The following is a 27884-nucleotide window of genomic DNA, read 5'->3' on the forward strand; positions in this document are numbered from 1 at the left end:
CCAACAGCCCTCCGAAACCGTGTGTGAATCTAACTTCCTCTCTCTCGCTCCCTCTTTCTCTCTCTCTCTCTCTCTCTTTCCCCCCTCCCCCCTCTGTGCTCTCTGTATATAGCGCTGAATTCGATATTTATCGCGGTCTTTCCTCCTTCCGGTAAATCTTCGCTCCGTCTGATGTTTGTCCCTCCCACTGAAACAGCTGTGCCCCACTGAATACTGCTCGTTCTCGAAATTTTATTCCTCCGACAATTTCTCTTTCGAGTCGAAAGAGGCTTCGGCTGTTTGTATACGATTGTCCCTCTCTTTCCTCTCCCATCCCTCTTTCTCTCTCTCCCTTTCTCCTATTCGTCTTGAATCGGCACTCTTGCGTCGATTGACTGAAATTCTCGTTCACCAAGGAGCTTCCTCCGAGGTTAAGGGGTTGAGAGCGGCAGAGAGGGTGCGGAATTGTGCGCGGAATCTGCCGTTCCCGTTCACCGAGCTCACTTCAGATTTTCATTCATACAAATGTCAACGTAACATCCCGCGGCAAAATGAGATTGGCCGGTCGCCTGATTTTCCAGTCGTCGCGATCGCGAAAGAAATAACATCGCTCGACAATCTTCTGCTTCTTTTTTTTTCCCACGGGCTGTTTATCGTTCGCTCACCCTCTCTCGTTAAATCGGATATGCGCAACGGGTCTGACCCCGCTCCAGTAAATCCACGACGCCGGCGTGTTTTGCGTCGAGAAAGTTTCTCTCAAGATTGGAGCTCCCGGAGGGGACTTTTTCCGAACGTTGTCGCCGCGTGTATTATTATTGCGATTAAATAATAAAGCGCGATATTTTGTGCTAAGCGATCCTGTCGCCGCTATTCGGACAAGCAAATCGTGATAGATACATTCGAATAATACGACGCATTTACGGGAAAGAAAATAGTTATTACTTCGCATTGTCAATCGATAATTACTTTTGCTGTCGAGTTATCAATTTCAGATTATATCACGTATAATTGGACGTTTAATTTAAAAAAGAGATACACGCGCTACGTTAAATTGTGGTTACCTTATATCTTATATCATTTGCTATTCTAATGGCAATAAAATTCCGCGTATAACGGTATCATTATGAAAATTAAATTAATCGAAAAATTGATGTTAATGAGCACATTTTTATTCATAGCTTCAATTGTATCGTAATTAATTTATACTCGTCTTGGAATATTTTAGAACTCATTCGTGCTTTATCTCGCGATAATATCGGTACCGATGCCCTATTTCACGAAAATAGAAATATTTTAACGTAATGAATAATTATATAGTTATACGTATCTGGGAATTATCGAACCACCATTCCCTTCTCTGGCTATTAATACTGTCTAACGAAAACGTGAGATACGAATCCGCAGCGATTAATAAGTGGAGTAAAGGGAGAAAAATAATAATAATTTAATCACATTTTCGCCATCGTGCTGAAAAAGAAGAAAAACGCGTTGTGTTCTTTCACTTTTTTGCCCGATATCGATTACTCGAAAATAAGGTTGTAAGGATGCAAATGAGGTGGATCAATGGATAGATAGGTGACACTTCTAGGGGTAGAAAAAGTGGTTGGGGAGGGTCGGCATCCCCCCTGCGGGAAAAGAATCAAGGAGCTTTTTCATCGGGATCGGAGACACGGGAGGGGGAATCCTATTTTCCGTGCGTTCGAGATGTTCATTACGTTTATCCTGAAATTAAATACGTGACGTCAGTGCTTGTGCTATAAAGCACAGCCCAGATACCGTCGCTGGGACCGTCCCTCGTAGACGTCAAATTTAAATTAACGCGCACGCCTATTTAATATTTTCTAACGTTTTTGGGTAGAAAAGTTCTAAATAAACATCGCTAAATAAATACGAAGGGTAAACTGCACTACTACGTAAACTGGAGACGGGATACTTTCGAATAATTTCCGATTTTACTCCCAATTTTACTTAGATGGTTTCTCGTCCCGCGTCGACTTTGAGGGTAAAGAAGTAGCGGGGTTAAAACGTGGAAGCACAATTGCTCACGGACGCGTGCAACCCTGAAATTCCGAGTTTGCGATAAATGGCGCGATGGCTGTGTCTGTATACGCCCGTACACGCACTCTAACACACGCGATATCCTGCATAGGTGATTAAGCACAGCTTAATAACAGTCGCTCGTTACATCGATCGCGCGACCGCCCGTCGGAAAAATCGTTAGATAGAACCGGCAAGAAGTGCGCGCTCCAGAGGCAATCACCAACTGGATAGCGGTTACCTTCAAGTACAGGTATCCCCTGTCCGATACGGACTGTAATTCGCGACACGGGTCGATAACGCGGAATTCTTTGGACCGAAGGCGAAATAGGTGCCGTAAAATGTTTCCTCCCTACATGCACACATCTCCGCCTCCCGTATCACACGCACTCTCACAAATTCGTCTCTCCCGAGTCCTTTTTGTGTCAAGTCCGATCCGATAGCCCCGCGGGCCGTCCACCCTCGGCGATCGGCCGATACCCGATATCGTAAAGGATCGTTGAAGCCTTCGAAATCGCGTCGTTCGGAAAATTTGCCACGTAAATCGGAGATTTGCGAGAGCAGCTGCTCTCTTTCTTTTCTTCCTTTACAATGGTGCGCGTCCGTAACTATAGTGGACGTGACGATGCGACGTGAACTCGTAACGCTTGTGTACACGCGCGCGTACAGATCACGAGTGCCCTGATTTTACCTGTTCAAAAAAAGAATATCGGAAAATATACCGTAAAAGTTGCCTTTTATTTCTACGTCCTACGTATCTGTCGTCGCGGCAAGAATGTAAAATGTCCAACGCGAGAGAGAGAAAGAGAGAGAGGTAGCCTTCTCTCCGCTCGCCGCCGGTGGCGGTAGTATTGATCCGCCGAGTGAAAACCGCGGCATTCGAATTTCCGAATCGGGTCGACGTCTAACAATAATTTTCGAGAGAGTATTTCGAAGTCGACGACGGGGTCACGAGAGACAACCGGGTATATCAACGGGGTCACGAATTTTCGAGGATCGTAATTCATGGTGGAAAGCAACGATTGTCGAAAAGTTTTCGGTAAAATTGCTATGCTCGATGTATAGATAGGTCTCGTCCTTTCAGTCGTGTCGAACAAAGTGTTAAATTAATTCGTTATCGATATCAGGTCGAATATATAGGTAAGAGTCGAGCAACACTTGTATGTATGCGTGCGTGTGTATATGTTTGTGTGTACTACGTGCGCGAAGGGAGGACTGATCGTCGTTTTATTTAGTGACGGAATATCGAATTTAACGGCGGCCTCCACGAGCGTAGACGAGAGAGAGAGAGTCGATCAAGCTGTGCTTCGTAATTAGTCGAGCTTCGTCGTAAATGAAGCATATACACCCTATATATGCCGCCGCTTCCTTAAAGGCATCCCCGGAGACGGCACGGACTCGAATCGAATTTGCTCGACTTTTTCTTGCGTTTAAAGGTAATTTCGAGAGAGCGAGTCCTTCGTGTAATTCCTTTACTATAAATCAATATTGGACCCCGCGTGTCCAGAAAAGAAACTCACCGTGATGTTCATTTCTGTGCGTTCGCTATTAAATTATACGATCGAAAACGTTTGGGAGACTCGGTACTTAAACTTTCTTTAATTCTTTAGCGCAAGACCTTTCGCGATATTGAATGCATGCGTTATTGCCTTCAACCGTATTTGCCTTCGTCGATTTGGATAGCTACATTATTCGTACGTACGATTATTCGCGAAAACGAGGCTTCGGTTAGGTTTCTCGACGATTTTTCGGGAAACGTATGAGACGTCGCGTTTGAGTCATCAAGACGCCGGAAACGTGGAAACCGCGAAATATTTGTCCAATTATTCACCGTGGCGTGCAAATGAGCGAAGAGCGAGTAAATATATTGTTTGCGCAACGTGCATTTGTACAGGTGTTGTCGACACGTGTCTCTCTATCTCTCTTTCTACACTAGTGCGTTGTTTGCTTGTTAGAACAGGCGCGGAGAACGGGCGTAACTGCAATGCACATGAAGGGTGGAAAAAAAAAGGCGAAAGGTGAAGGGCATCGCTCACGACGCGACGCAGCGTCGAAGCAGCTGTCTCATACTCGTCTTCCCGTGCGACGCGATTGCCGCTAGTCGATACAGCCCTAGTTAAAATCCTCATCCCGCAGCTGTGCATTCGGTATAGCCTCACGCGAAGTATAAATCCGGAAAACTTCTGCGGGACCGGGGCTTCCGCGAAATTACCGAATATATTTTGTCGCACCGCGGCGATGGTCGAAGCCGCGGAAGGAGAAAGCACGCGGGGAAACTTTTCCCGGCAACGAGGACAAAACGGTCTCGGGACCAGGGCTGGTGGCGGTTCCGAGATCCTGAAATCCCGGGATTGAGGAAGCCGTTCATGTATCCCGCATAGAAACAAGTGGAAAGTTTCGCGTCGCTAGCCGAACAATCCCGCCGCCGCGCCACGCGTCACCTGCCCGGTTTGTCCTTGTTCTAAGGTCCGGATTAATCGGGATAATACCGTTTAATAAACAAAGTACCGAGGAAGACAGAAAGTGGTAAAATTTAATACTTCCAAAGTTCCCGGCACACCGTATTTACACTAAACGTTCTTACGGTTGGAGAGTGTTCTTAGAAAATTGTCGTTGAATACAAAGTTAATTCCAAGCATAACAGCATTATATAATGTACTAACAGTCATTGAACAAAATTCATTTATAAATTTTTAATAATTTTAGAAATGACAAATTTATTTATTAATTTTCAATAATTCAGAAATACCACAAAGAACCCTGCTCTAATATAACCAGGGATAAAATAGAATTCTTACATTTCAAAAGAATTAAAACGATTTCCTTTCTTCCCAGCCTGTCAAATTTCGCCAGAATGTAAAGCGCTTTATTGAACCAAGAAACGTTTCCTCAGCGTATTTTCACGGGTCATATACGAGCCCGGAGTGGAAGCATCATTGTGAGCGCTCGCGGCCAATCGAGCGACCGGAACTCCGAGATAAGCGCGTGCCCGTCGCTTCGTTTCGAGCAGCAGTTTCATTAGTTAGCACAACAGGGTCATTCCCGCTTCCGTATGCGCTTCCGGGCGGTAAAGAGCCCCGTCTGTGCGCCTCTCCGATGAAATCTCCGCGCGGTGACACGTCGCGTCGCGTCGCGTCACGCGGCGCCTGAGGAACGGCCGCATATAGAGGCATTCACGTCCGTTGCAGTCAATGCGAGAAACCAGGCCGCACATACTGACCGGCTTCCACTTCCGTTTGGAAAACTCCGTGAATGGCCGGCTGACTCGGTACGGAAGCCATATAGAAGAGCCGTCATTTACCAATCGGTATCATCGATTAATTCTTGCGTCAAAAGGCAGAAGCGATGTATTGCGCGTGACTACTTTGTCAGCACGGTTCTTCGTTGAAAACGCAAGCTTGGATATGTATATATATATTCGCGGATATACATCCGAGGAGATCAATGTACTCTCAATTGGCATAGCGATCGCGAAACTCTTAACTCTTTAAATGCTTCGAATCCGTGTACAATTAAATTTTATTAAGCTTGTGGAAGTATAGAGTACGAGCTCGTAATAACGAGGTTCGTGTACTACGAGAGCGTGTGTCTCGGTGTGGGTCGACTTCCGGTCGGTGGTTTATGACTGCTCGTCTGATACGGGAGTAACGGCGAAAACTATTATCAAGTGGAGTTATGAATTAATCTCTCGGACAAGCGCGGCGTAGGCATTGTAAAGTTTGTTTTAAAGCGAGAATCCCTGATGAGAGAAGCTTCGTGCTCGCGACTGCAGATAATTGGCATAATCAAGTGTTGATATTTTATCGCGTCTCGGGCTTTATTAAAATTTGAACGTCGCAGCGTCGGCAGCTTTGCGCGCGACCGACCGGCGGCGGCGGAATTTGTAGATTTAACATTGTGTCTAAAACGTATACAACCCGGTTCATTAAACCGCGCACGCGCGGTTACCCGGTAAGCTAACAATAAGGTCGAAAGAAGGTTACCCGACGGCTCGAGTGCGCTGCAAGACACTAAACAACGCACCCAGGTAGCGCTAATTGGAGCGCTAAATTAAATTAAAACCGGCGACAGGATTTCGTGCCTTCGGGATATTTCGAAAGCTCGAGTAGCGGCAACGATCGTAACAGCTCAATGTCGTCAGATTAGGTAGATAGAACGGACTAATCCAGTTCACACGTCGTATTGTCGCATAACAATTCCGTCGCAATTCAGTTAAACGGGGTAATAAAGAGCGATGCTCGTAAGAGATTTTTGAAGAGCGGAAAAAGAGGAATCAACGTGTTGTTTGCCCTACGCTCTCATTAAAGATCGAAATTTGAACGCGTTTTTTTTTTCGGGAGAATTATCAAGGAATCTGAAATATCTGCCGGGACTATATGAGAGGAGCACGACATTCTCGAGATTCACCCTCCCTCGCATTGTATCTCGACGCAAGAACTTTCTTTTGAAAATGCTCCTTGGAGTGTTTCCCCTTTCCCTTTGTTCTTCTCGAGGATCCTCGTCTCGCCGCGCCTCAAGCCGGGGAAAAACTTTTCCCTTTATAAAATAGTGATTTAAACTTTAGCCCCCGGCGCGAGGGGGACAATTTTTCCCCTCGGTGCCTCCAGCCCGAAGATTAGCCGGTAGCCTTTATCGCAATTAGAAAAAATCGATTTCATCGGGGACTCGCCGCCACCGGGGAAAAGGGATGATCCCTGATTTGCATTCTCGGCTGCAATCTCCGATCGCGACAGTTGCTTCTAAAGTCATTTTAAAATCGTAAAGCCAAAAAAATGTGTGTATGTGATAAGAGAGCCAATTCTTTACGCTTAAGGTTTCGCATTTGCATTTAAATCCGCCGAATGCCCGACAAATAAAGAGTATTCAAAAAGCTACTGGAAATATCTTTTTGAACGAACCGTTTCGCGCGGCTCGTGCTGAAAGCCATTTATTATGGAAACTATTTTAACGGCAAATTAACGAGAGGGGCGATTATTTGAACGAAAGTATATTTTTTTTCTTAGCGAATATTTTTTCGCGCGTTCCAATTATTTCGCGTGAGTCGTAAAATTCGGCTCGTCCGCCCGCGATGCATTTAAATTAAATTCTAAATTGGATATTATGCCGCGTTTCCCGTATGCGGCGGGGAAACTCAGCGCGAAGGCGCTCGTGTTTCAAACGGGACGGACGAAAACGGAGATGCATTAATCACGAATTAATTATCACGCGTGCGGCCCCGCAGCTACGTGAAAGTTTTAATTGACCTTTTTCACCGCCCATAGAAATAAGGAGAGGGTTAGGGGGGAGTGGGAGAAATGAGAGTGCGAGAGAGTATACACTTTACGCGCATTATAACCGACGCACGCGGTATAACATGCGACTCTTTCAGCAAGGCGAAACGTTTTATTTTCGCATGTCATCGGCACTTTTGCGCAAAGGGTATATAACATATTCATCCCGGCGCGGCCGAGCGCGATGTATGGCGCGCAATTAATTTTATCAGTGACCCACAAGGTCGTCCACGGCGCGTGGCGCGGCGATAAACGCACTTCTAAACTATACAGAACAACTGCGTATAGCTCGTATCTTTGTGGCGCCCGAGTTCATCTGTGAGCGAATTACTAATGTGAGGTAGAAGCGGCGACGGGCGCAATGTGCCGCGCCGCGCGGCGAGCCAACGAGTATATACACATACCCCCGCCGACCCCGGCCACCTCGATTCCTGATTATTCCACAATTTAGCTACGATCACGACACACGCGAGCCGAATTCACCCGTAGGTATTCCCGTAAGACACATGTAGACCCGGGCGTACCCAACCCGCCGAGGAGGCGTCTCACACGTGAGATCGTATTACGCGTACATATGACATATTATTGGATTAGTTATCGTACGTCTCATCATGATTACACGGATAGCTTCAAACGGAATGTATAATAGATCAAGATTTCGCGATGGCGAAAATTCAATATTTGTTCATTATTCTCGGTGGTGCAGGCTAACGAATACCGATCGCGCGAGCCCTGCAGACCTCGCTGTTATTGATAACGGTGCGCGTTGTTCAATATTTGAACCTATTTAGGGGTATTTTCGGGTGTAAAGCCGTAACGGCGTAAATGCCTTTCTGTGAGCGCGGCGTGAAACCCTTTAGCGGTGCTTGTTCGGGGAACGTCGTGGGTTGTCGTTGTATCCTATCCATAAACATCATTAATTAATTTCCCGCCGCTAATGAGAACGGGATTAAAGCGGGCTTTCGCCACGGTGGTTTGGGTTGGTGGTGATGTTAAAACTTTCAAATGGTCCAGCATGACAAAGTGGTTGATCCACTTGGCCGATGTGTCACGGGTCGGTACCGATATCTCTGTGCACGACTGAATATTCTACGTTCTTGCAATTAATTCAATCAATGCATTCGCGACGCGGATCGGTGCAGCTGCCAAATTTCCATCCGCGTGTTGTCGATATACCGAAGGTCGTTTGCATGTCGATTCGTTCTATCTGCACGGGAGGGAGGAATAACCGTGATTGCAATATTTTCCTAACAAATATTATTTTGCAGTTATCGCGACCATGGAAAATATCGACAGATAGATTTTCGCCGGGCAAAAGGTAGCGATAACGGGCGAACGGTTAATTTAAAATCGTTTGGCAGATTTAAGTTATGTCGGAATTGATTGCGACCTGCGGTCAAATCGCAATATATTCGAGCCATAAAGCAATTTCATCGGGGGAATAAAGGGTCCGCCGGAAGAGCGTGCAATTAAAACATTAATTATATGGCAGTCACATTTTCTCGGCGGCGGTTATTTGTACGGGATGGAATGCGGGAATCGGGAAGAAAAACGGAGGGAAACCCGGGCGTCGGAAAGCCGGCGCGAAGAACGGGACGCGGAGAATCGATCTGCTTTTGAGACCGTTAATCCGTTTGCCTTCGCGCAGGAAGGAAGGAAGCCTGAAACTTGCGGCCTTGAATTCCTAAACTGTCCGACGAAGCCTGAATTCCAAATTGGCGAGGAGAGTCGATGAGTCCTGCAAGATGGATGAAGCATAATAATTCGCTATCATAATCGTGGCTTACTTATCAAATCTCGTCGGAAAACCTCGTTACTTCGCAGGAAAAGCATTTACATCGATATTAGTATTAAAATGAAAAAAATTGTGATCTCTTGGAGCAACAAACGAGTCCAACGAACACATAACTGACATCAGAGGTTTAACTCTCCACGCGATCTCACTTTAACCTTCTCGATTCTTCCGCGAAAGTCTGTTTACCTCAGATTACCTCAACTCGCGGATCGAGAATTCAACAAGTACGCGATACTTCGAAACTAAGAAAGGAGCACAATTCGTGGAATTTTAATGCCTCCGCGGCAGATTGATCGCGAGACCTTGCGAGGTGACCGAATTATTTCCGCGTGTCGGAGAAACGGACTGACCGTGCCGGTCGCGCGGGTAGGGAATAAGTTCGTTCGTTGAGCTTACTTGGCCCCCCGATCGATGCCGACTGTCTACTAGCTGGAATTGTCTAGCTGTGTGCGCACGTATGTATATATATACGCGACGGTTCCGAACGCGGCCAGTCCATTACTCTGTCCCCTGGTGTTTCGGAATGACCAACCAACGGAACAACTAGTTTTCATCCCTCTGTGCCATCCGCCATTCCTTGGCCCCGTCGTTCCGCACCGGCAAGCGAGAGAAGCGCGCGGTTGCGGCTGGTTTGAGGTCTTGCCCCGTCGAACCAGCGATACGGTATTCGGTATCTTTCCGGCGGCTCGCGAAATATCGATTCTCGTTAGGCGACGGATACAATTATTAATAAACCTTGCTTTCCTGGAAAAGAATGGCGGTATTGAGTACACCTCCTGCTCGCGGTATAGGATATCTGAGGAGTTAAAACGTTGAATGCGACTTCGCAGCACCGCAGTTTCGCGGCTAGTGAACCGATTAACGGCGTCGCGACCGGCCGACATACATAATGGCCTTTCAAACTCTTTCAAAGAAACTCGAGAGAATCGAAAACTTTATATTCACTTTAGGCCCCCGAGAGAGAAGGGGGGGAATAGCGTTTTCCGCAACTTCCGGCGATATAATACCAATCTCAAAGTTCGCCGTGTCCGAAATCACGAGGTACCTTAATCCAGCTAATCGATTTCGCAAGTGGCGCAGACGCGCGCTCGCCGGCAAGGCGGATTAACGTTGAAACGCGAAGGGCGGCCGAGGCCCGAGACCGTTGACCTTTGCTTCGGCACGCGAAACCGAACCCTTTCTCTTCGGCCAGCTCCACCGTAATGGTGGATCATTTTTCGAAAATCTCCAGGGCAGGCTCATGTTGACTCTGCACGAGGCGATCAATTAACGCCCGATCGAACTCGGGTTCGCGAAGTTTCGAGTAACGAGCTGTGACGCAAAGATATTTCCTGGTAGCTGAACTTTAGTTCTGAAACCACACGGCTACACAGTAAATGATATTCACCCCAGTTCTTTAGTCAACGGCTATAACGATTCCAGAACGAGGGGAGGAGCACGAGAGAAGGAGAGAGAAGGAGGGACTTGTTATGATCAGCTCGTCAAGATGCGGAAGCAAGGATAAAAACGCGCTCCCTGATAAAACCTAAACGAGTCCTCGTTCGCTAATGTCACGCCGGGTGACTCTAGAATTCTCTTATCTCCTGCCGCGCGTCCTCTTTTTTTTTAATTTAACCAACGAGTAATCGTCAATGCGTTGCGAATGCATCGGTGCGCTCGTGCGTTTGTTTCCGACTTCCGTCCGAAATTGATGCGAGGTCGTAAAGATGCCCTTCTTCGGGACGATAAATTTATAGACTTTACGATCGCGCGCGATGGTGGGCGACATTCGCATTCAGTTGTCTGTACGTGCTCGTGCCGAATTAGTGGCTCGATTGCCCCTTGTACCCGGTACAACCCCCTCCCCCCTGCTCTCCCATGTGCCCGGGAGAGATGCCACAGACGGGATATTCAAATGGAGAGATTACAGCGCGGCCCTGAATATCCATGAAGCGCAATAATGTTGGCGCTGTTATCTTGCCTCGCAATCGTGCTTTTTCGTCTCTCCGTCTCTGCCTCAAGTTCCCGGCGAAATATTCCGCTTGTAGCGATTAAATTTACCGGTTCATCGGAAACGAGAAAGGTAGAGACAGGGGAGAAGATAAAAGAAGTTATTATCAGTCTATGGCGAGCGCGCGCGCGCTCTCGCTCTCTCTCTCTCTCTCTGTCTCTAAAGTCGTTACAATAACATGAATGCAAAATTCACAAGAGAATATTATTAAATAACCCAGAGAGGAAAGAAAAGAGGACGCGGCAGTGCCATACTATGAATGAGGAGGACGTAAGAAAAATCGCGGAACGCATACACGAAAATGTACTACAGTTATCATTTAAATGGAACGTAATGTAATATTCTTATAAAGCTATCGCTAGCTAAGTTAAAAGAGGGAATTGTACATCTCAAAAGTCTGATTCTGAATGGTTAAAGCGTCGGGGGTCGTGAATATTACATAAACGCGGAGCTCGCCAAAATAGCAATAAGAAACAAGTTCGGTGAGGTATTACGGTATAAGCCAAGGCTATATCAGACGTTTGTATTCTCTTTGTGACAGTTGTTACCCTTCTTCTTCTTCTTCTTCTTCTTCTTTTTTTCTCGCGAGCATATTTGTCATCATTATCACGCGACGGGGTCGATCAGGCCTCTAACGAACGACGTCTTTACCGTGGACGGTCGATTCAATACTACCCTTTCTTATCCCCGATAGGTAAGGCAATGAGCACGACGACCCTGGAAGGAACGCGCTAATCCTTGGATTCCGTTTAATCTGGATTCCGATCTCCAGCAGCCTCATAGCTCAGACACGCCGATGAACGAAGGAAAAAAATATTGGCTATACAACCGGCAGAATTACTTGAGAAGTAATTCTTGAATAACAACAGAGTATAATGGACAAAAGGAACGAGCGAATGTGGCGTGCATCTATTTGCCTCGTTGCAAGTGCCTTTACGTAGGTCTTTATATGACCGTAATCAGACTTCTAAGCAAATATAAAGTAATCAGACTTCTATAGGCAAATATATAGTAATTTATACAAGTACTTGAGAATTCTTGAATAACAACATAGTATATAATGAACAAAAAGAACGAGCACACGTTGCGTACACCTATGTATTTGGCTCGTTGCAAGCGTCTTTATGTCTTTATATAACCGTAATCAGACTTCTAGGCAATATACAAAGTAATTTATATAGGTAATCTTTGCCATCGGATTTACCTCAATATTCTGAAGTATGTATTTAGTCACCGTAATATTGATAACTCGACCGTCGTGGGCGATATCGTATTTGCGGTGGAGTCTTGCCGCAATTTGCGAACACAGTCTACGCGATATTTGAGAAAATTTCAAATAACGAGAATAAGCTTCTACGGTTGAGGGGGCAACCGAGCTCCTTTTCCCCCGTGAGTCGGTCGGCGGGAACGGCTACAAAAGCGGGGAAAAACAGGAAATCGTATATATCTTCAATATTTATTTTCGCGAAAACCGCGCAGGGACGAAAGATATTTTCAGTGGGAAAATAGCGTGAATATACATATATACATGTACATGCAAATATAAGTTTGTACAGTTTTATTTAAATTGTACAAACGTACGTTATTAAAACATTTGGGTTAAACTGGAGTGTGTCAGTCCCGTTTATACACCATTCCCCAGGTCGCTCTAAGGGATTAAACGAAACGTTCTTGCGCATTAAAGCCACGTTCGATCCGCAATTTATTAGCTGTATTCACATATCCATCGTCTAGGAGAGACGCATGAAGAAGATCGATGGTTCCCCGTCGGAAGAGATTGGATTTTTTTTCTATACGCGGAATACGGATCGTTTCGCGGCATCGTTCATCTTGAGACTATAGACCGTGGCGTATTGTTGTATACGAAAGCAAGGCGGACGTAGTATCGACACGGTATCGACATTAATCGATATTCTCCAATTTCTTTAATTAATATCACAGCGAGATAATAAATTTCCAATTGAATTTTACGATTCAATTGCTTGATTTGTATTAAATACACAGCTCGTAAACTGAGAACAGAGCAAGGGGAGCGGGAACGAGAGGGCGGGAAATAATAATGAGCTCCATAGAATAGGGAATGATAAATGGTGTAATTGTTTTGTAATTTCGTTAACCGGTCGAGACGTAATGTAGCAGCAGATATTATCACCGCATTACGTTGTGCGTGTTTACTCGTTACATTATTTTCGTTACTAAATCATTTTCCTCCGCGTCCGCGCCCGTGAACGCCAAATTATTAATTATAAAGACATCGAATGTAATAGCTGCAGTAATCGTCACAGCCGCCCCCGCCAATTAATCCCGCATCACAACTGGTTAAGTTCGCAAATAGAATTTTGTAACCGATGTAACTCACTTAAACCGCGTCCGACCCGTCCCGCGGACTTGCGAGAATTCGAGAGAGAGTGGTGTCTACATAGTTTCATTACGTGCGAAAGCTCTCGGGGTCCTGTATATATATGTGTGTGTGTGTGTATTTCCTTGAGTTATTTCGCAAAACTTCCAACAACGCCGAGTGTCACTTGCCCGTATGCACAAAGGATGGCATGCGGCCTCTTTGCAACTCGCCGCGGCGTGTACATGTACAAAGGTAAAATAGGCATAAAGATGATAAAGTATCTATATACAAATATAGGTGTACCGTATAAAGCTGTAAAATATTCTCGCCTCCCTGCCTTTTTACACGGACTCTCCTCCGCTGCGAAAAGAAATTGCCAGACGTGACTCAGAACTGAAATTGCGCTCCGCAGTTGCACTGCTTGACTTCAAAATTTCAAAGAGCGTACCCGCGCTCCGCGGGTGCGGAATGTATCACCTTCCGGTCGCCGCGAAATAAACATTGGATGGCGAAGTAAAAGACGGATGCGAGATATAGAAAAAAGAAGTAACGATATGTATCGTTTTTTTTCCCTTCTCCATGGCGCGCGGAAAATTGGGAAAAATTTCGTCCGAGACCGTGTGGCTACGCAGGGGACGTACGACGCGATTTATCGTCGAAAGCGCAGAGGTCAGAGGAGGAGGGAAGGTGAGGAGGGCAACGGAACACGTCTAAGCGGGAGCACCATAGAGTTGCTCCCTCGCGTGCTATAGATCACCGGCTCGCTAAGATTACAGCCATACGTAAGCTCCTCGACAAGCTGTACAATTTTCTGACGTGCGCGGTTAGGTGCGATCTAGCGACGTTTTACTTTGACGACCGCTATACACGGCGGATATGCGCCACGTGAGATTGTCAGACGATGCGAAACGCGCGCGCAAAGGCAGTTATGTGTGCCTTAACGGTACACACGATCAAACGTGTATGCTAAATCAATACACGATGATGATATGCTTTACCTTGTGTGTCCGTCCGACAGAGAGATCCAATCGCACAATAAAAGATATAATATCGCGATAACGCTCAAATTACACGGTATATAAATGCGAGTGGTAAAATGCAACATTAAACATTTAACGGAGACACATGTTTAATTTTAGCCGAAGTGACCGTGAGAAATTTTTAACGAGATATATAAGTACACAATAACGAAAAAAATCGTGAAAATCTCTCTCTTCGGCGTGATGCGTTAGCAACAGTTCCTCGCGTGTGTCTGCATCGAGAATTTTAGCTTGCTTGGAACCGCGATAAATTATCAGGAGAATCAGGAGAGGGAAGTGGGGGATACGTACAGGTAGCGTTGAGGTCGGCAGATCGCGCGTGATCGATGGCTGACGCACATCGGCGCGATTTAAATTGTTCCGAACGATACACCTCGCGTTCGCAAACGGCGAGCTCCGAATATTGTCGCGCACGTAAATCGAGCAAATAATGCCGGCGCCACGTTGCGGGACTGTCTTATTATCGCGACGCAACGGACGCGATACATCTATCGTTCTCTCGCGAGACAGATACGTCAGTCGGATAAGCGCGCGGCTGGAGGTGGAACAGTCGCGATTGAATTTCTCTCTAAGCTAAATATCGGCAGGACGACTGCATTTCGCATTTCCATCCGCTCGCGTGGCAATACAGAAACAAAAATTACAGATACGATCGTGGAATTGTAAGCGCAAAATAACAATTACACGTCCGAGTGTTATAAATTGAATCGCGTGGCGTAGGAAAACGACGGCGTTTGACGTTGACGGTAGATATTTTTGATTTTTAAAAATTTAGTTTGCAACGTTTTTGACTGTTTTATTTTTGTTAAAGCAGCGCGTTTTTTAGCGCGTAATATCAAGAATCGCAAAGAGTGCAATACGAAACAATACGAATGTGCATATGGCATTGCACGAGCGCCATGCCGCCGCGGGCCTCGGCGTAACACACGTCGAGGGGATATTTTCGAGGCTGCAGAAATAAAAACGGCTGGACCGAAAACGTGCGTTTTTAATTTTCGCTTTTCCACGTCGTTTATCGTCAACCGTCGGGTATCGTCGCGATTTCTTCCACCGTCAACCGCGGTATCAGCCCTGTCGCGTCATTAGACGATAGCGCGGTAACGTCGTTAGAACGATATCGCGACGCGGGGCGTGAGGATAAAAAGAGCACGGCGTCCAAACCGCCGCTCGAATCGCTAATACGTCCTCGCTCTCGTTGTTTTTTCCCTCCCTCGTTGTTCGATAAAAGACGCTCGAGTTCGTGGACGCGCGGTTCCATCATTTTCCGAGGAAAGACGATAACAGGGTCTGTCTACGTCGCGCGTCTTCTCGTTTTTCATGCGTTTTCAACCGGCGGAGAATGATTAATCATCGCCTAATATCAGTGTCAACCTCACGGATTAGCCTCGCGGGCTCCCGTCCGATCTGTCTTTTTTTTTTTCATGCAGATTTCATACGTTTGCTCGCGAACCGGGATTTTTATATAGGGACATCCCGGAGACACGATTATTAAAGCAGAAATTCTATTGTCGAACGTGCCTATTGTTACCGAAAACGAGCATTCATAAGTACGGAATATGTGAAAAAAACCCAGCGCTGTTTTAGTAGACAGTAATTTCAGAAAATTATTTTTATATCATTAAGCAGCAATGCAAATCAATCTTCTCTCGCCAATTAATTAAGGTAAATTAATGAATTATACTTAAGATTATATCTTTTTAAGTGAAAAAAATTCTCTCTTAAATAATCAACAAGTTTCGCGAGCCGATACTGTCTTCAGACTCTAAACTTTCATGAAATAATCACCGTTATCTTTCTCCATTCATTATCCGTTCTCGTAGTGCATTAGCTAATAGCACAGCACGGTGCCTGTCGGATCGGCGCCTAACAGCGTTAGAGGTAATTGAAAAGTGATAGAATCGTACCGATAGTAGTATTACTAGCTCGCGCTTGCTCCAGATAGGAGTAGGCACTTTCGTTGCTACCGCTCCTCGCTCGGCGATGCACATCAGTATTAGCTCGCGCAGCTTTCACCGTCGTCCGCGCGCGAGCGCCGACGAATCTCCCCCGGTCTCCTCGAGCGCAGTGCACATTGTATACCGAGCCTGTTGTGCTTTTGTGCGCAAATTTAATTTGTGCGTAATTGTTTTCGGTGGCATACGGCAAACGCATACTCGCAACGTGTAGTAACGGCGCGGAAAAAGAAAGACCGACGAGGCGAGAGGTCAACAATGCAATCTGTGGAGCTTTGCGCACGGTACTCCCAAACACAGCGTGACTCCGGTACCCTTTGATCTACCTTGAGTCATTTTCATATATTATTGTTTCCGAAAAACAATTCAGGTAACGCGCCCCAAAAAGATAAATGCATGACTAAAAATAACGGGGTATATCTTTGTTCAATTGAATTTCTCTTGAGTTATTCTAGAAGCTGAAAATTGTGTAACGAGAGCGCACGCGCCTTGTATCTCATCAGATCAGGATGTAATTTTAACTAAAAAAAAGGGGAAAAAAATCCTCTCTCAGATCTCACCGAGCTGTGCTCTATATTAAGCAAGTGATATTTTAATAAATTTAAATTTCGCTACAGCAGTGGCAAGAAAATGTTTCGTTATTTATAAAAATATATTTCGCAATATTTGTAGCGTCGAAATTTGAACACGCTATTAAAATTTTTGACATATTTCGTTCAGCTGCAGATACAGCGTTTTTCTTGCGCGTCTAAAAAAAAAATAAAGCAGATATATAGATTGAAATCAAATACCTTTTAGCACGGAATAATCAGATGAATGTTTCAATTTTGAAGCTCTATCGCGTGAGGTGTTATAAATTCCATTCAATTTTGCAAATTCCGGACGCGTTGGGTTTGAGGCCCGTAATACGCTCTCGCGCAATAAATTCACAATGGCGAGTTTCGTGGCTGAATACAAAATCAATGAAAACTTTTCAAATATCAGCGTATTTCTGTTACAGGCATGACGGGTGATGCGTTTATTCCGGCACGACGTACGGCGTTGAAATCTCGTCAATACACATCTTCTATCACCTGGTCCAATTCGGTCGGCCGCCGAATTATTAATTTATTGAACTCGGATGCATTATTATATCCGATAATTTATTGAGCTCAGCACTCCGGAAATTGTATCATAATATTTTATTACAGAGCAAGAGAGAGCGAGACAGAGAGAGGGAGAGGCAAAATAGAGGAAAAGCAGTTTATCCTTATTATAGCAAATGACATTAGCTACGTATATAAGGAGTTATGACACAAAATACAACCTCATAGTCGAAATTCATGACACCAAGGCGCCGGGATTTCCAAAAGATACGTAATGCCACAATCGTGCAATAAAAAAAAAACCGTGAATCAAATATAACTTTACGTTGACGAGGTAATTTACGGAATAGGAAACCGTATAAGGTTAAACGTTCCCGAATGGCTGTTGCGATAGCCGGATTTTCATTCGGAATAATACACAATCGGCAGTAATAAAATTACGATAATGAAATATTCGGACTAATGACGGCGGTTTCATGGCGACATGAATTCAACATTTGTCTGCCTGATTTGACAAAATCAACCAAGTTACGACGTGGTGCTTAGAACGCAGGGTAAATAGCGAGCAGTAAATAAAACGATATTGATTTTTGTAGGAACGTGTTGTTGCAGCCGGGCGCTGGAAATACAAAACATTTCCATGAGAAAAAAACAGCTACAGAGGTTCTCTTGGGATTTACGAATGCAAATTGAAAGATGAAATCACGCAGGTGCACCCTGGCGGAACGTTAAAAATTAAGGAAACGTCGCTTACAATTAGTTGCGGATGCGAATTAAAAGAAACGTTAGCTTCCTTCGAAGACAGGCCGTCTGAATCTTTAATGACTTGGTGTTGAGATAGATATTCGAATTTTGTTTTAATATTATTAAAAAGCGTTACGATCTAAATAGCGCCGTTATTATCGTAAAGATAAACTGCTGCAAATTAAACGTGTTGTACGCTATCAGTTTGTATGCTAATAGAAAAACGTGTGGAACATTTTCTGAAATAATATTGGGCAATTTCCTGGAGGCCGAAGCGTAGCTAAATCGATGACTCTGTGTGTGTATACGCTGTCAGTGTCTGCTTTTACAAAATTAGATAGCGTAAATATGGCGTCGTATAACGAGGAATTAAACGGGGGGGAATATGACGTCGCCGGATGGCGTGATCCGCGTGTCTTAAGTAAGTAAAGTACGGTCTTTAGCTCGCGGTGTCACGGAGCGAAATAAAGGGTCACCGTCGTCGACAACTAGATTATTCCGCGGTGAAAATGTTCCGCAAGGAGGGAAGGGAGGCAATTACGAAATATGCAGCGGCGAGCTTATCCTTCGTCGTTGGGGGGACTATAGTAAGAACTTTCCGGCGGCGCGGCGCGGTAGGGAAAGAGATCCGAGAAAATGGGCCACACGACTGTCACGATCGCTGACAATCCAACGATTCTCGCGAAGTCGCAAAAATAACGGTAAACTCGTGCCCGAGGCGCACGGGGCGCATTTATTCCTCTCTAGAAAACGTCAGGTTCGATCTCGGCGAAGTAGACCGCCAAGGCAGAAGTAGAATGCGACAGTGAGGAATTTTTCGAGTTGAGTATAATTGTTTAAAAATGGAAAATCGTAGAGTAACCTGGGAAATGGGTGTAAGTAGAGTGGAGTGGAAAAGTTTTAGAAGCAAGGAAAAAAAAGAACCTCTCGGGATGAGTTATTTCCTCGCAACTTCCAATGTCCCCGCAACAAATTATGTTCCTAACAGGCGCAATGATGTACCTCCGTCCCTACGTTCCTGGAAACGGAAACTTTATACACGCAAAAGGAGTCAAGACGCAATTTCAACGGCGCACGCCGTTTTCCTACGGACATTTCGCAATTATCGCTATTAAAGGGCACCACTTCGATCTCTCGATAAAACGAGCCGAGACTTCGTATCTGAGCGGATTGAATTTCGCCCGACTGACTGCCCTCGAATTATCTCGCGCGTGCAGATGAATTATCTCTCGTGAAAATAACCTGATTCGCCTGTGATCGTTCATCGACGACGCTCGTCGGAAGGATTTGAGTGTATATCTATTATACGCGAGAAATTTGCAATCTCGACAGCGAGCTACCGGCGGGCCGGGCTATCGCGCATGTATCTCGAGTTCGAAGTAACACGGCCTTAACGGTAAGGAAGACGGCTTTTTCGAAGACGGGTGGCAGACTCGAGCGATCGACTCGAGAGGAGAGCAGGGAGACTGCGCGGGGAGGAGATAAAGTGGGATGGCGATCGAGCGAAGTGTTGAAGAGTTGAACAAGAGACGGTAGAGTGGCGGCAGAGATCGGCCGCTGCAAGAAGAACCGATAAAAGAGAGAAAGAGATGGAGAGAGGGGGTGGGTGAAGATAGTCGATCGCTGAAGAAAAGATGGGGGAAAAGAAAAGGGGGCGGAGAAGACGGAGGGCGAGATGGACAGACGCATCGACGAACGGAAGAGAATAGGTGAGAGAAGTGCAGCAGGGGTGGGAGAGGAGTCAATGACTCGTGAACTTTTCGCATCGATTGCAAATATTTAAAGCACGAGGTCAGGGAGAAGTGACAGGCGATGCGAAATTCAATTTCGTATACGTTTCACTTTGACGCGTTCCTGACCGACGAGTCGAAGGACGGGATTGTTCGCACTTCGGGGAGACAACGGGAGATACTGGATATGTAATGTCGCGAGTGACCGCTCGCGACGTCGTCGTCGTCGTCGTCGTCGTCGCATATAGACGAGGAGCAGCGTTTAACGTCGCGCGAAGTTTGCAACTCAATTTTCATGGTGACGCCTACGTTCCCTCACCACTTTGTCGCGTCTTGATCGATAAGTGCTCGTGAATGCGAACGCAACGCAGACAATTCAGACACACATGCACACCGTGTGTTCGCGCTGTATCTCGATTCTCGGCACAATTACGGCCGTTATGCCTCGCTGTCTCACGGAGCGGAACCGTGAGCGTTCTCGCGCACGCGGTGATTCTGAACGGAAAAATTTCGACGATTCGGCTTAACATCGTTTCAGTATTATATGGCGGAATGTAGCGGGCCGGCAGTAATTAACCGTTCCGCTGAAATTGCATCGATTCGCTCTCCCGGGTCATCGGTTACGCATTAATGAACACGAATCGAACGCTTAAATGTCGTAATACCACGAGAAACGCTATTGAATTTTAATCACTGTTTGGCCGGGGAGGGTAGCTCATTTCTTTCGCGAAAAGCATGATGTCGTACGCCGCCGATTTTTAACGTGTCGAAGATAACACGACGCTATTCACGACGCCGCTAGCAAAACTGCTCCGCAATCTGCATCTATTATACTTGTCGCGATGTCACGATATCATACGTCGCATTACTTTGCTGCCCCTCCTACGATTTGCATGAAACATTAAGGGTGCATCGAAATACATCAAAGCCAGCACGACAAGCCTTCGGACACGCACGACCAGGCTTCGCCTGTGGTCACATTGGCGAATCTGAAAATGTGCCACAAGTATATTGACACGCGCTCGCTTTGGACATCAAATCAAAGATGTCCAAATGCTCAATGGCTTCTCCTTATTGAAGAAACCATTAGATAAATAATGAAAAGAGAAGAAGCTCCTAGCAAACCTCAAATTACAACCACAATATATTGCAGCAACAATATAGTATTTCTGCAATATAGCTGAAATGTTGCTGCAGCATTGCAGTTATAATGTGTTTGCTGGGACTAGATTTATGGGTTGCACATTGTCACTACATTGTCCTAGAATCTCCTTCCTAATATGAACCTTGAAGTCGATCAGGAGACCCAACTGTCTTACTAAGCGCTATTCCGTTCCAGCTTGTCGCTAGCAGTTCGTGTAATAGAGAGATCTCCCAGTTCGAGCAAACTGGCTGATACGTAATTGAGATCAACGATGTGAAAAGCCCAGGCGAACGACAAAAGGGAACGACCGAAAAAGGAAGGAGGTGAAGACATCAACGAGAATTCACGCGGAAATCGCGGTTATACTCTACTCACAAATTACAATTTAACTCGCCTCGTACGCCTCTGATTGGCGCTCCTAAGTTCGAGAAAATAGCGTGTCGCAGACTTCTTTCTCGCCTCGAAAGAAAGGCTTTGCGTCGGAATGAGGGCGAGTTTCCCCGAATTTGATAGAAATAACAAGCATTCTTTTTACGTTATGTTATATAAAGGTGCTCGTCTATTTGGCACTTGTTACGCAATTTGCGCATTATACGCGATTAAGATAAAATACAAGTAAAGTTCCAGAATGAGGTAATTAGCAGCTCGTTAAAAGGGACGGAGATTGAATTAGTTCGCAGCTTAATGGCATTTAATGTTGCAATTCGAGAAGTTATAAATTACATCGCGAGAAACCAGCGGCGGCGGTAATATTATATGATTCGTTTACACTTGCAGCTCTTCCTCTCCGCCCGAGAATTTGCGCCGTTATATATTCCAACATTTTTCTTATTGTTATAACAATAGATATATTGTGCGAATGATATTCTTGTGCGCGGACGTTTGCGGCACGGGGCGCCCGAAGGCGCGAGCATGACATTGACAAATGTATGGAGGCTCCATTGTGAAAACCTATTGTACACGCGCGCGGCAATAATCGGCCGCGGTACACCTCGTTTTGTTCTCTATCTCTGTCTCCTCCGGTTTTGTGACCGCGGGGTAAAACTGTCGGATGGATGACATAGGGAGGCTCGGGCGGGCGTGTATCGCAAATGTATCGCGTGCACGCAGGCCAGATAAAAGTCGCGGCGAGAGCCAAGAGGCGTGTCACGTTACTCGTACTCGAAAGCGTTACGTTTTGAATCCTCTTGCAATTGCAATTGCACCGAGGTTTAAACCTTTCTACAAGTTATATATCAAATGTCATGGCGACACACACACATACACACGGTTAAGCCGCTACAAAAGCTTTCCTTTCCAGTGTGTTTTCGCTTTATTAAATATCACGCTAACAATTATATATACAAATACCGACAGTTACAATTTAATTTAATCCTGCCAGAAGCAACTTGACTTTATGATCGGAATCTCACAAAAGGGTCGGCACAATGCCGAGAATATAAAATTATCACCATGGAAACTGTTTGGGCAAGCTGAAAAGTAAATCGTTTTCTTACCTTCGAAACGGGAAAAAGCGACGCTCTCGTTTCCTTTCTCTCTTTTCCGAGAAGGAGATTTAATACCTTATCAAACCAGGTACAATCATTGCCGAGATTCGTAGCACTTTACACATAGATAAAGTTTATAGGCCGTTTCTCCGAGCTTTCGTTTTCGTTGTCGATACTTAAGAGAGGTAGATTATTTAACGGGGAGGGGGCTACAGACGAACCAACTTTAACATTTATAATAATTGAACGTGGAAACTTTAACACGACGATTAAATAGTAATTGACAACATTCGTTTGGTCGTTAAGCGTCACCTTTTCTCTCTCTCTCTCTCTCTCTCTCTCTCTCTCTCTCTCTCTCTCTCTCTCTCTATCTCTCTCTTTTTAAACGGCTTTTGCGCCTATGTTTCCTCTATATCATCTTCATCAACGGCATACATATGTATATACACGTATACACATACATATATGTATGTATAGATTTATATAGATTTTTTTTATACGGCGATATATCTCTCAAACTTGGAACAAACGGTAAATTTTATATAATCACACTCCACACAAATTAGTATTATTATATATATATATATATATATTCAGAAGAGGATTATAATATTAATAGGACTTTTTTTTTCATTACTGATGATGACATTATCGTTAGATCAACACAGACCAGTTTGTAATCCATCGAGCAAGCGCTCTCGCGCGCTCGATTTTATCCTCTCTACACTCGATATGTCACGAGATATCACTCATTCCACACGGCGCTGGGCCCCCTACGTATGTATCCAACTGGAGTACTGGACTCGCATCCTCGATCCGCGAATTCCTCTCCTCTCCAGTTTCGCCGGTTCTTCCGTTTCGCGCAATTTTACGCTACACCGCACGTAAAATCCTCTCTCTTTCGCTCTTTTTTTTTCCGCGCAACACTGGTGTAGAACAATACCACTGAAACTTCAAAACACTCTTCTTGCAACTTGATTCTCGTGTGTCCAGATTTTCTTCGCGCACTCTCCTCGTCGGAGGGATCTCTAGATGGTTACGACGAATCCGTAGTGGTATCCACTGAAAGCACAAACACGTGTTCGGTCGATCGTGCCGCCGTCTCATAATTCGCTCACGTCGGAAACGGCAATTGTCCCTCGTCTTTTTTCAACGACCGATGCACACACATACACGTGTGCGCGCATCGTACACTCGGCTTTATCGCCGGCTTGACGCCAGGCCTCAGGAAGGAAGCTCGTTGTCGCCGCTGATCGCGTGCGGTACGTTTAAGCGGCAACGTGCTACGAGAAGGTAAGACGGATAGGCGGGATTCGATTTTCTCTCGTGCAATATATACATATATATATATATATATCTTCCTTTTTTGAGCACGAAACTCGAAACTACACTTGTATATTTGTATAATTTTGTTCCGAAGAGATGTTAATGGACAAACGAGCGTCTACCGGAGCGTTTTAATATTTCAAGCTGATTGTGAGTTTCACTTTGTGAGCTCTGATAACCTACGAGGAACGTTTCGCGTGTAATTTCATCATCAAGAACTCGTAACTTCCGTTACGTTACGTAGGGTGAGCATTGAATCTCGCTCGTAATCAAGAAAGTTCCGAGAATTATTTTATTACTTCGTCCATTCGATCATGAAAGTTACGAGATTAGCAAATTTGCATTTCGCTTCATTTTGAGAGACTTTACGACGAAGTTCCGCGTTTGTAACTTGATAGTTTACGTTATTACAAACAGGCTTCGGGAGAAGAAGATAGCGGTCCCTTGAACCGGAAAACTAACTTCCTCGAAATAAAATAACTGGGTTCTGGCCTGCCCTCCGTTCGCCGTTCCTTCGTAATTGTTATGTTAATCGCAAAGTAATTAAGTGCAGTTGCAGCATGGGAGTAAAAATGTTAGTGGCCTCGAATCTCTATTTAGCCAAGATTTACAGTCCCGTTTCTTTTTTTACTTCGCCAATAAAGTGAGCATTCCAATTTTATATCCCTGTCCTACGCGGCGACTATACAAAGTCCATGGAAAGTTCATTGACGGGTGCGGTATTCGCATTCCGCGTGCATATTTTGTTTTCTACATTTATTTAAAAAAAATACAACGTGAATGAACTCGCTGCGTTAATTTTAAGAAAAGTGCACAAAAACATCATCAAGAACTCGTAACATTACAGAACATTAAAGAACCTATTTATTGCGTTAAAGATAAATACCACATTATGAATTAAACAGCGCGTCGTAGCGCATTGATTGGGAACATATTTATTCAAGTAACGTTACTCTATGATGTAACGCGACCGATATCGGATTGAGTTCCGCGAAACTTTTTGTACTTTATATGTACAAATTAATTACAATAATTATCGATTCATCATTCCGCTCTATTTTTATCGAAGCTTCGAGAATTTAATATTCGTCGTGGAAATACTCCTTTTTTGGCGATAATTGAGACAACTCATTCGCGATATATCAATTTTCAAAAAACCGCGATAAAATTTTACTACGTTGATTGGGAAACCAGTCGGGAGCTAATTTGACTATAAGAGCGCAGGCCGTAAAGATACAGTCCCGTTACAACAAGGGATTCTCGTAGCACCCCGAAATTGCCTTGCCGGGCTTTATTTTGCTCAAACCGTGCGAATCCGGGAAGCCCATCATCTGTTTGTCTAACGGTATCGATCCTTGCCGGTATAATCGGCCAATATTTTTCCGATAAAATAGGATATCCAATATATCCACCTTTATATTGTTTTTCTCTGCTTAGATTGGAAATTTTGAATGCCAATTATGCAAAATTTTTAATCGATACAGAGTAACAGAAATTATTCTGTAAATAATGTATCCTCCGTACGCAATTAATAAATCTTTTATTAATAACCAATTAATAACAAATTAATTTAAAAGTTATATACAAATAATTCAGTCCATGAGAGAGCTGCTATCGAATTTCAATCTTCCAACTTTAATTATTAATCAAACGATAATCGATTTCGGCATGTATATCACCGAGTTACAAGGGGGAGGCCGGCAAATTATACTTTGATTTCTTTTCTTTACATTGTAAAGGAAAATAAATCCGAAAAAAAATACGCGCTTACGTATCGTAATATTCGCGCACTCGCGAATTTTCACGCGAAAGAGTTTTCACGCCTGTCCGCGAGTTCTCACGCGAGTTTCCGAAACGGAAGGGACGACGCGTTGCGTTTTTTTTTTTTGCGCGGACGAGGGCTTCACGCGAGAACACGCCGCCGCGTGGGGTACACGCTGCTATACACTCCCGGGGTTCCCCTTCGGTCAGCACACACGCTATCCCGCAGTGCGAAAAGCCCTTTTTTCCTCCCCGTACGTTGGGACGCACGCACGCGCGCGCACGCACCGTCGACGAAGACGACGCATCGCCGTCGGAGTTCACGCGCACGGGAGAGGGTTTCCTCCACGCCTTAAAATCCTTAAGCGTCGGGGCGTGCTGGCGGGCGCGAGGAGCCGATCTGCGAGAGGCGAGAGGCCGTTCACTCCGCGCCTTCGCCGGACTGTCGTTCACGCGAGTAGTAGCGTCGCTCGGGCTGCCGGCGACGGCGGGACGCCACTCGACGGCGACGGCGACGCCGGCACTTCCTCGCTACCATTATCCACACCTCGTCGTCACTCGGGTCCTTCGCGGGAGGGAGCCGGGGCGCGCGCGTCCCGTGCCGTATATATTCCGGGGAAAAACACGGCGCGTCGGCCGCGAGGGTCGCCCTATAGCTAGTGCGGCGCGGCGTGGCGTGGCGTGGCGACGCGGCGGCGAAACGAGGCGAGGGCGACGTGGCGCGACGCAAGTCCGTGGAAAACGGATCGACGAGAGGGCGGCCGCCTTTTACGGTTACGGTTGTACGCGCGCAGCGGGAAGGCCCGTGTAGGCCGTGTTAAGCACGGCACTCGCTACTGCCGGCTGGTACAACGTGTACCTCCGCTACTAACCTAGCGTGCCCCCGTCCTCTCGCGTCGCCTCGCCTCGCCTCGCCGTTACTCCTTCCCACCACTTCCCGGTGCAACCCCCGCGGACCCTCTCGCCACGACTACCTGGCCAAACCCACCCGCCCCGCGCCCCCGTACTCTCCATATTACGGCGCCGATCAACCCCTAGGGCGCACCAACCACCACCCCTGCCGGCCGCGACGCCATTGCGCATGGCGCAGTGCTGTGTTTTCCCCGCAGAACGCCCGGACGCGAAAGAGATTTTCTTTTCTACGGACGTTCAACTTATCTCTTTCTTTTAACCTTTATAAATGTGTATCTTGACGTTATCCTTAAACTGATAAATTTATTTATGCACGTACGAAATGAGATTTATGAAGGAAGGAAAATATTTTTAAAATAAAGATCGATGAATCCGAATTACAATTTATAATTTTTTTTTTTTGCGCAATTATTCTGCCGACTCGTGCTTCGTTTGCAATTTTCTTATTTGTTTATATGCTGGGTGTGTGTCTATTTTTTTAAGTACGATGCTAGAGGCGCCTCTGTATCCGTGGGAAATCTACCATCTCGGAAATTCACGGTGCTAGATCGAGAATGTTAAAGCAGAGAGCTGTGCATTCAAGCTCGTAGAATTTTCATGATTCCGCTATATGTATCGCGTATGATGAATAAGTATCGCACGTGTTGGATGAAAAGAAACCTCTTTTCTTATATACGGTTCGAAACGAGAAAGACCGCGCGCCCGGACGACCAACGTTATCAAAATCAGATCATGATGCATCGCGCCGTTAGTGTGTCGCGACGGCGATATATCGATCGAGAGACGAATGCGCAAAATTGCGTACATCGCATTCGCGCGGCGATTTGCGAATGATAAAAGCTCGAGTTGTACGAGGCGAGGAGAGAGATGCGAGGCATCTACTGCACGCGATGACTTTTATCTCCTCCCGTTTATTCGCATATTTCTCTCTGGGATTCATCCGTAGAGACGCGCTCGGGACGCGATCTCAGGAGAAATTATATTCCTCACGTGCGGGAGTGAGTAAAAGCGCGGAATGGCGGCGGCACGTTCGCCAAAAGGAAGCGCAAAGTACGATGACACGCACGGCGCCGCCACGCGGCGGTATTCAACCAGTGGTGGCGGAATGGTGGATGTTGACCTACGAGCCAGCCAAGCCAGGCAGGCCCGAATGGATCCTGGTGACTCGGTGACCGATCTGCCGCAATCCGCCGGCAAGGCCGGAGGCTGCCGTCTGAGCTCTGGCGCCCCTGGGGAGACCTAGGTGGATTTGATGGTGAAGATACAAGGTGCGTCGGGCGGAAGAACCAGA

The 27884-nt window shown here is 45.7% G+C and overlaps 1 protein-coding gene across 12 annotated transcripts in view; it reads right to left on the minus strand.

The window, feature by feature from the left end:
- The window catches only part of LOC105450426, a 92537-nt gene extending 66508 nt beyond the window's left edge, over nucleotides 1-26029 (minus strand). For 9 of the 12 annotated variants that reach the window (XM_011690258.1, XM_011690257.1, XM_011690253.1 and 6 more), the window contains exon 1: nucleotides 22604-25446. The gene's annotated coding sequence lies outside the window, so the exon portion shown is untranslated. Of the gene's footprint in view, nucleotides 1-14410; nucleotides 14909-22603; nucleotides 25447-25691 lie in introns of those variants that run through there. The other 3 variants (XM_011690248.1, XM_011690247.1, XM_011690249.1) reach the window with 3 other exon arrangements.
- Between the last annotated feature and the right edge of the window lie 1855 nt (nucleotides 26030-27884).

Source organism: Wasmannia auropunctata, unplaced genomic scaffold, assembly GCF_000956235.1.
Source record: "Wasmannia auropunctata unplaced genomic scaffold, wasmannia.A_1.0 LD336061.1, whole genome shotgun sequence".
Taxonomy (NCBI): domain Eukaryota; kingdom Metazoa; phylum Arthropoda; class Insecta; order Hymenoptera; family Formicidae; genus Wasmannia; species Wasmannia auropunctata.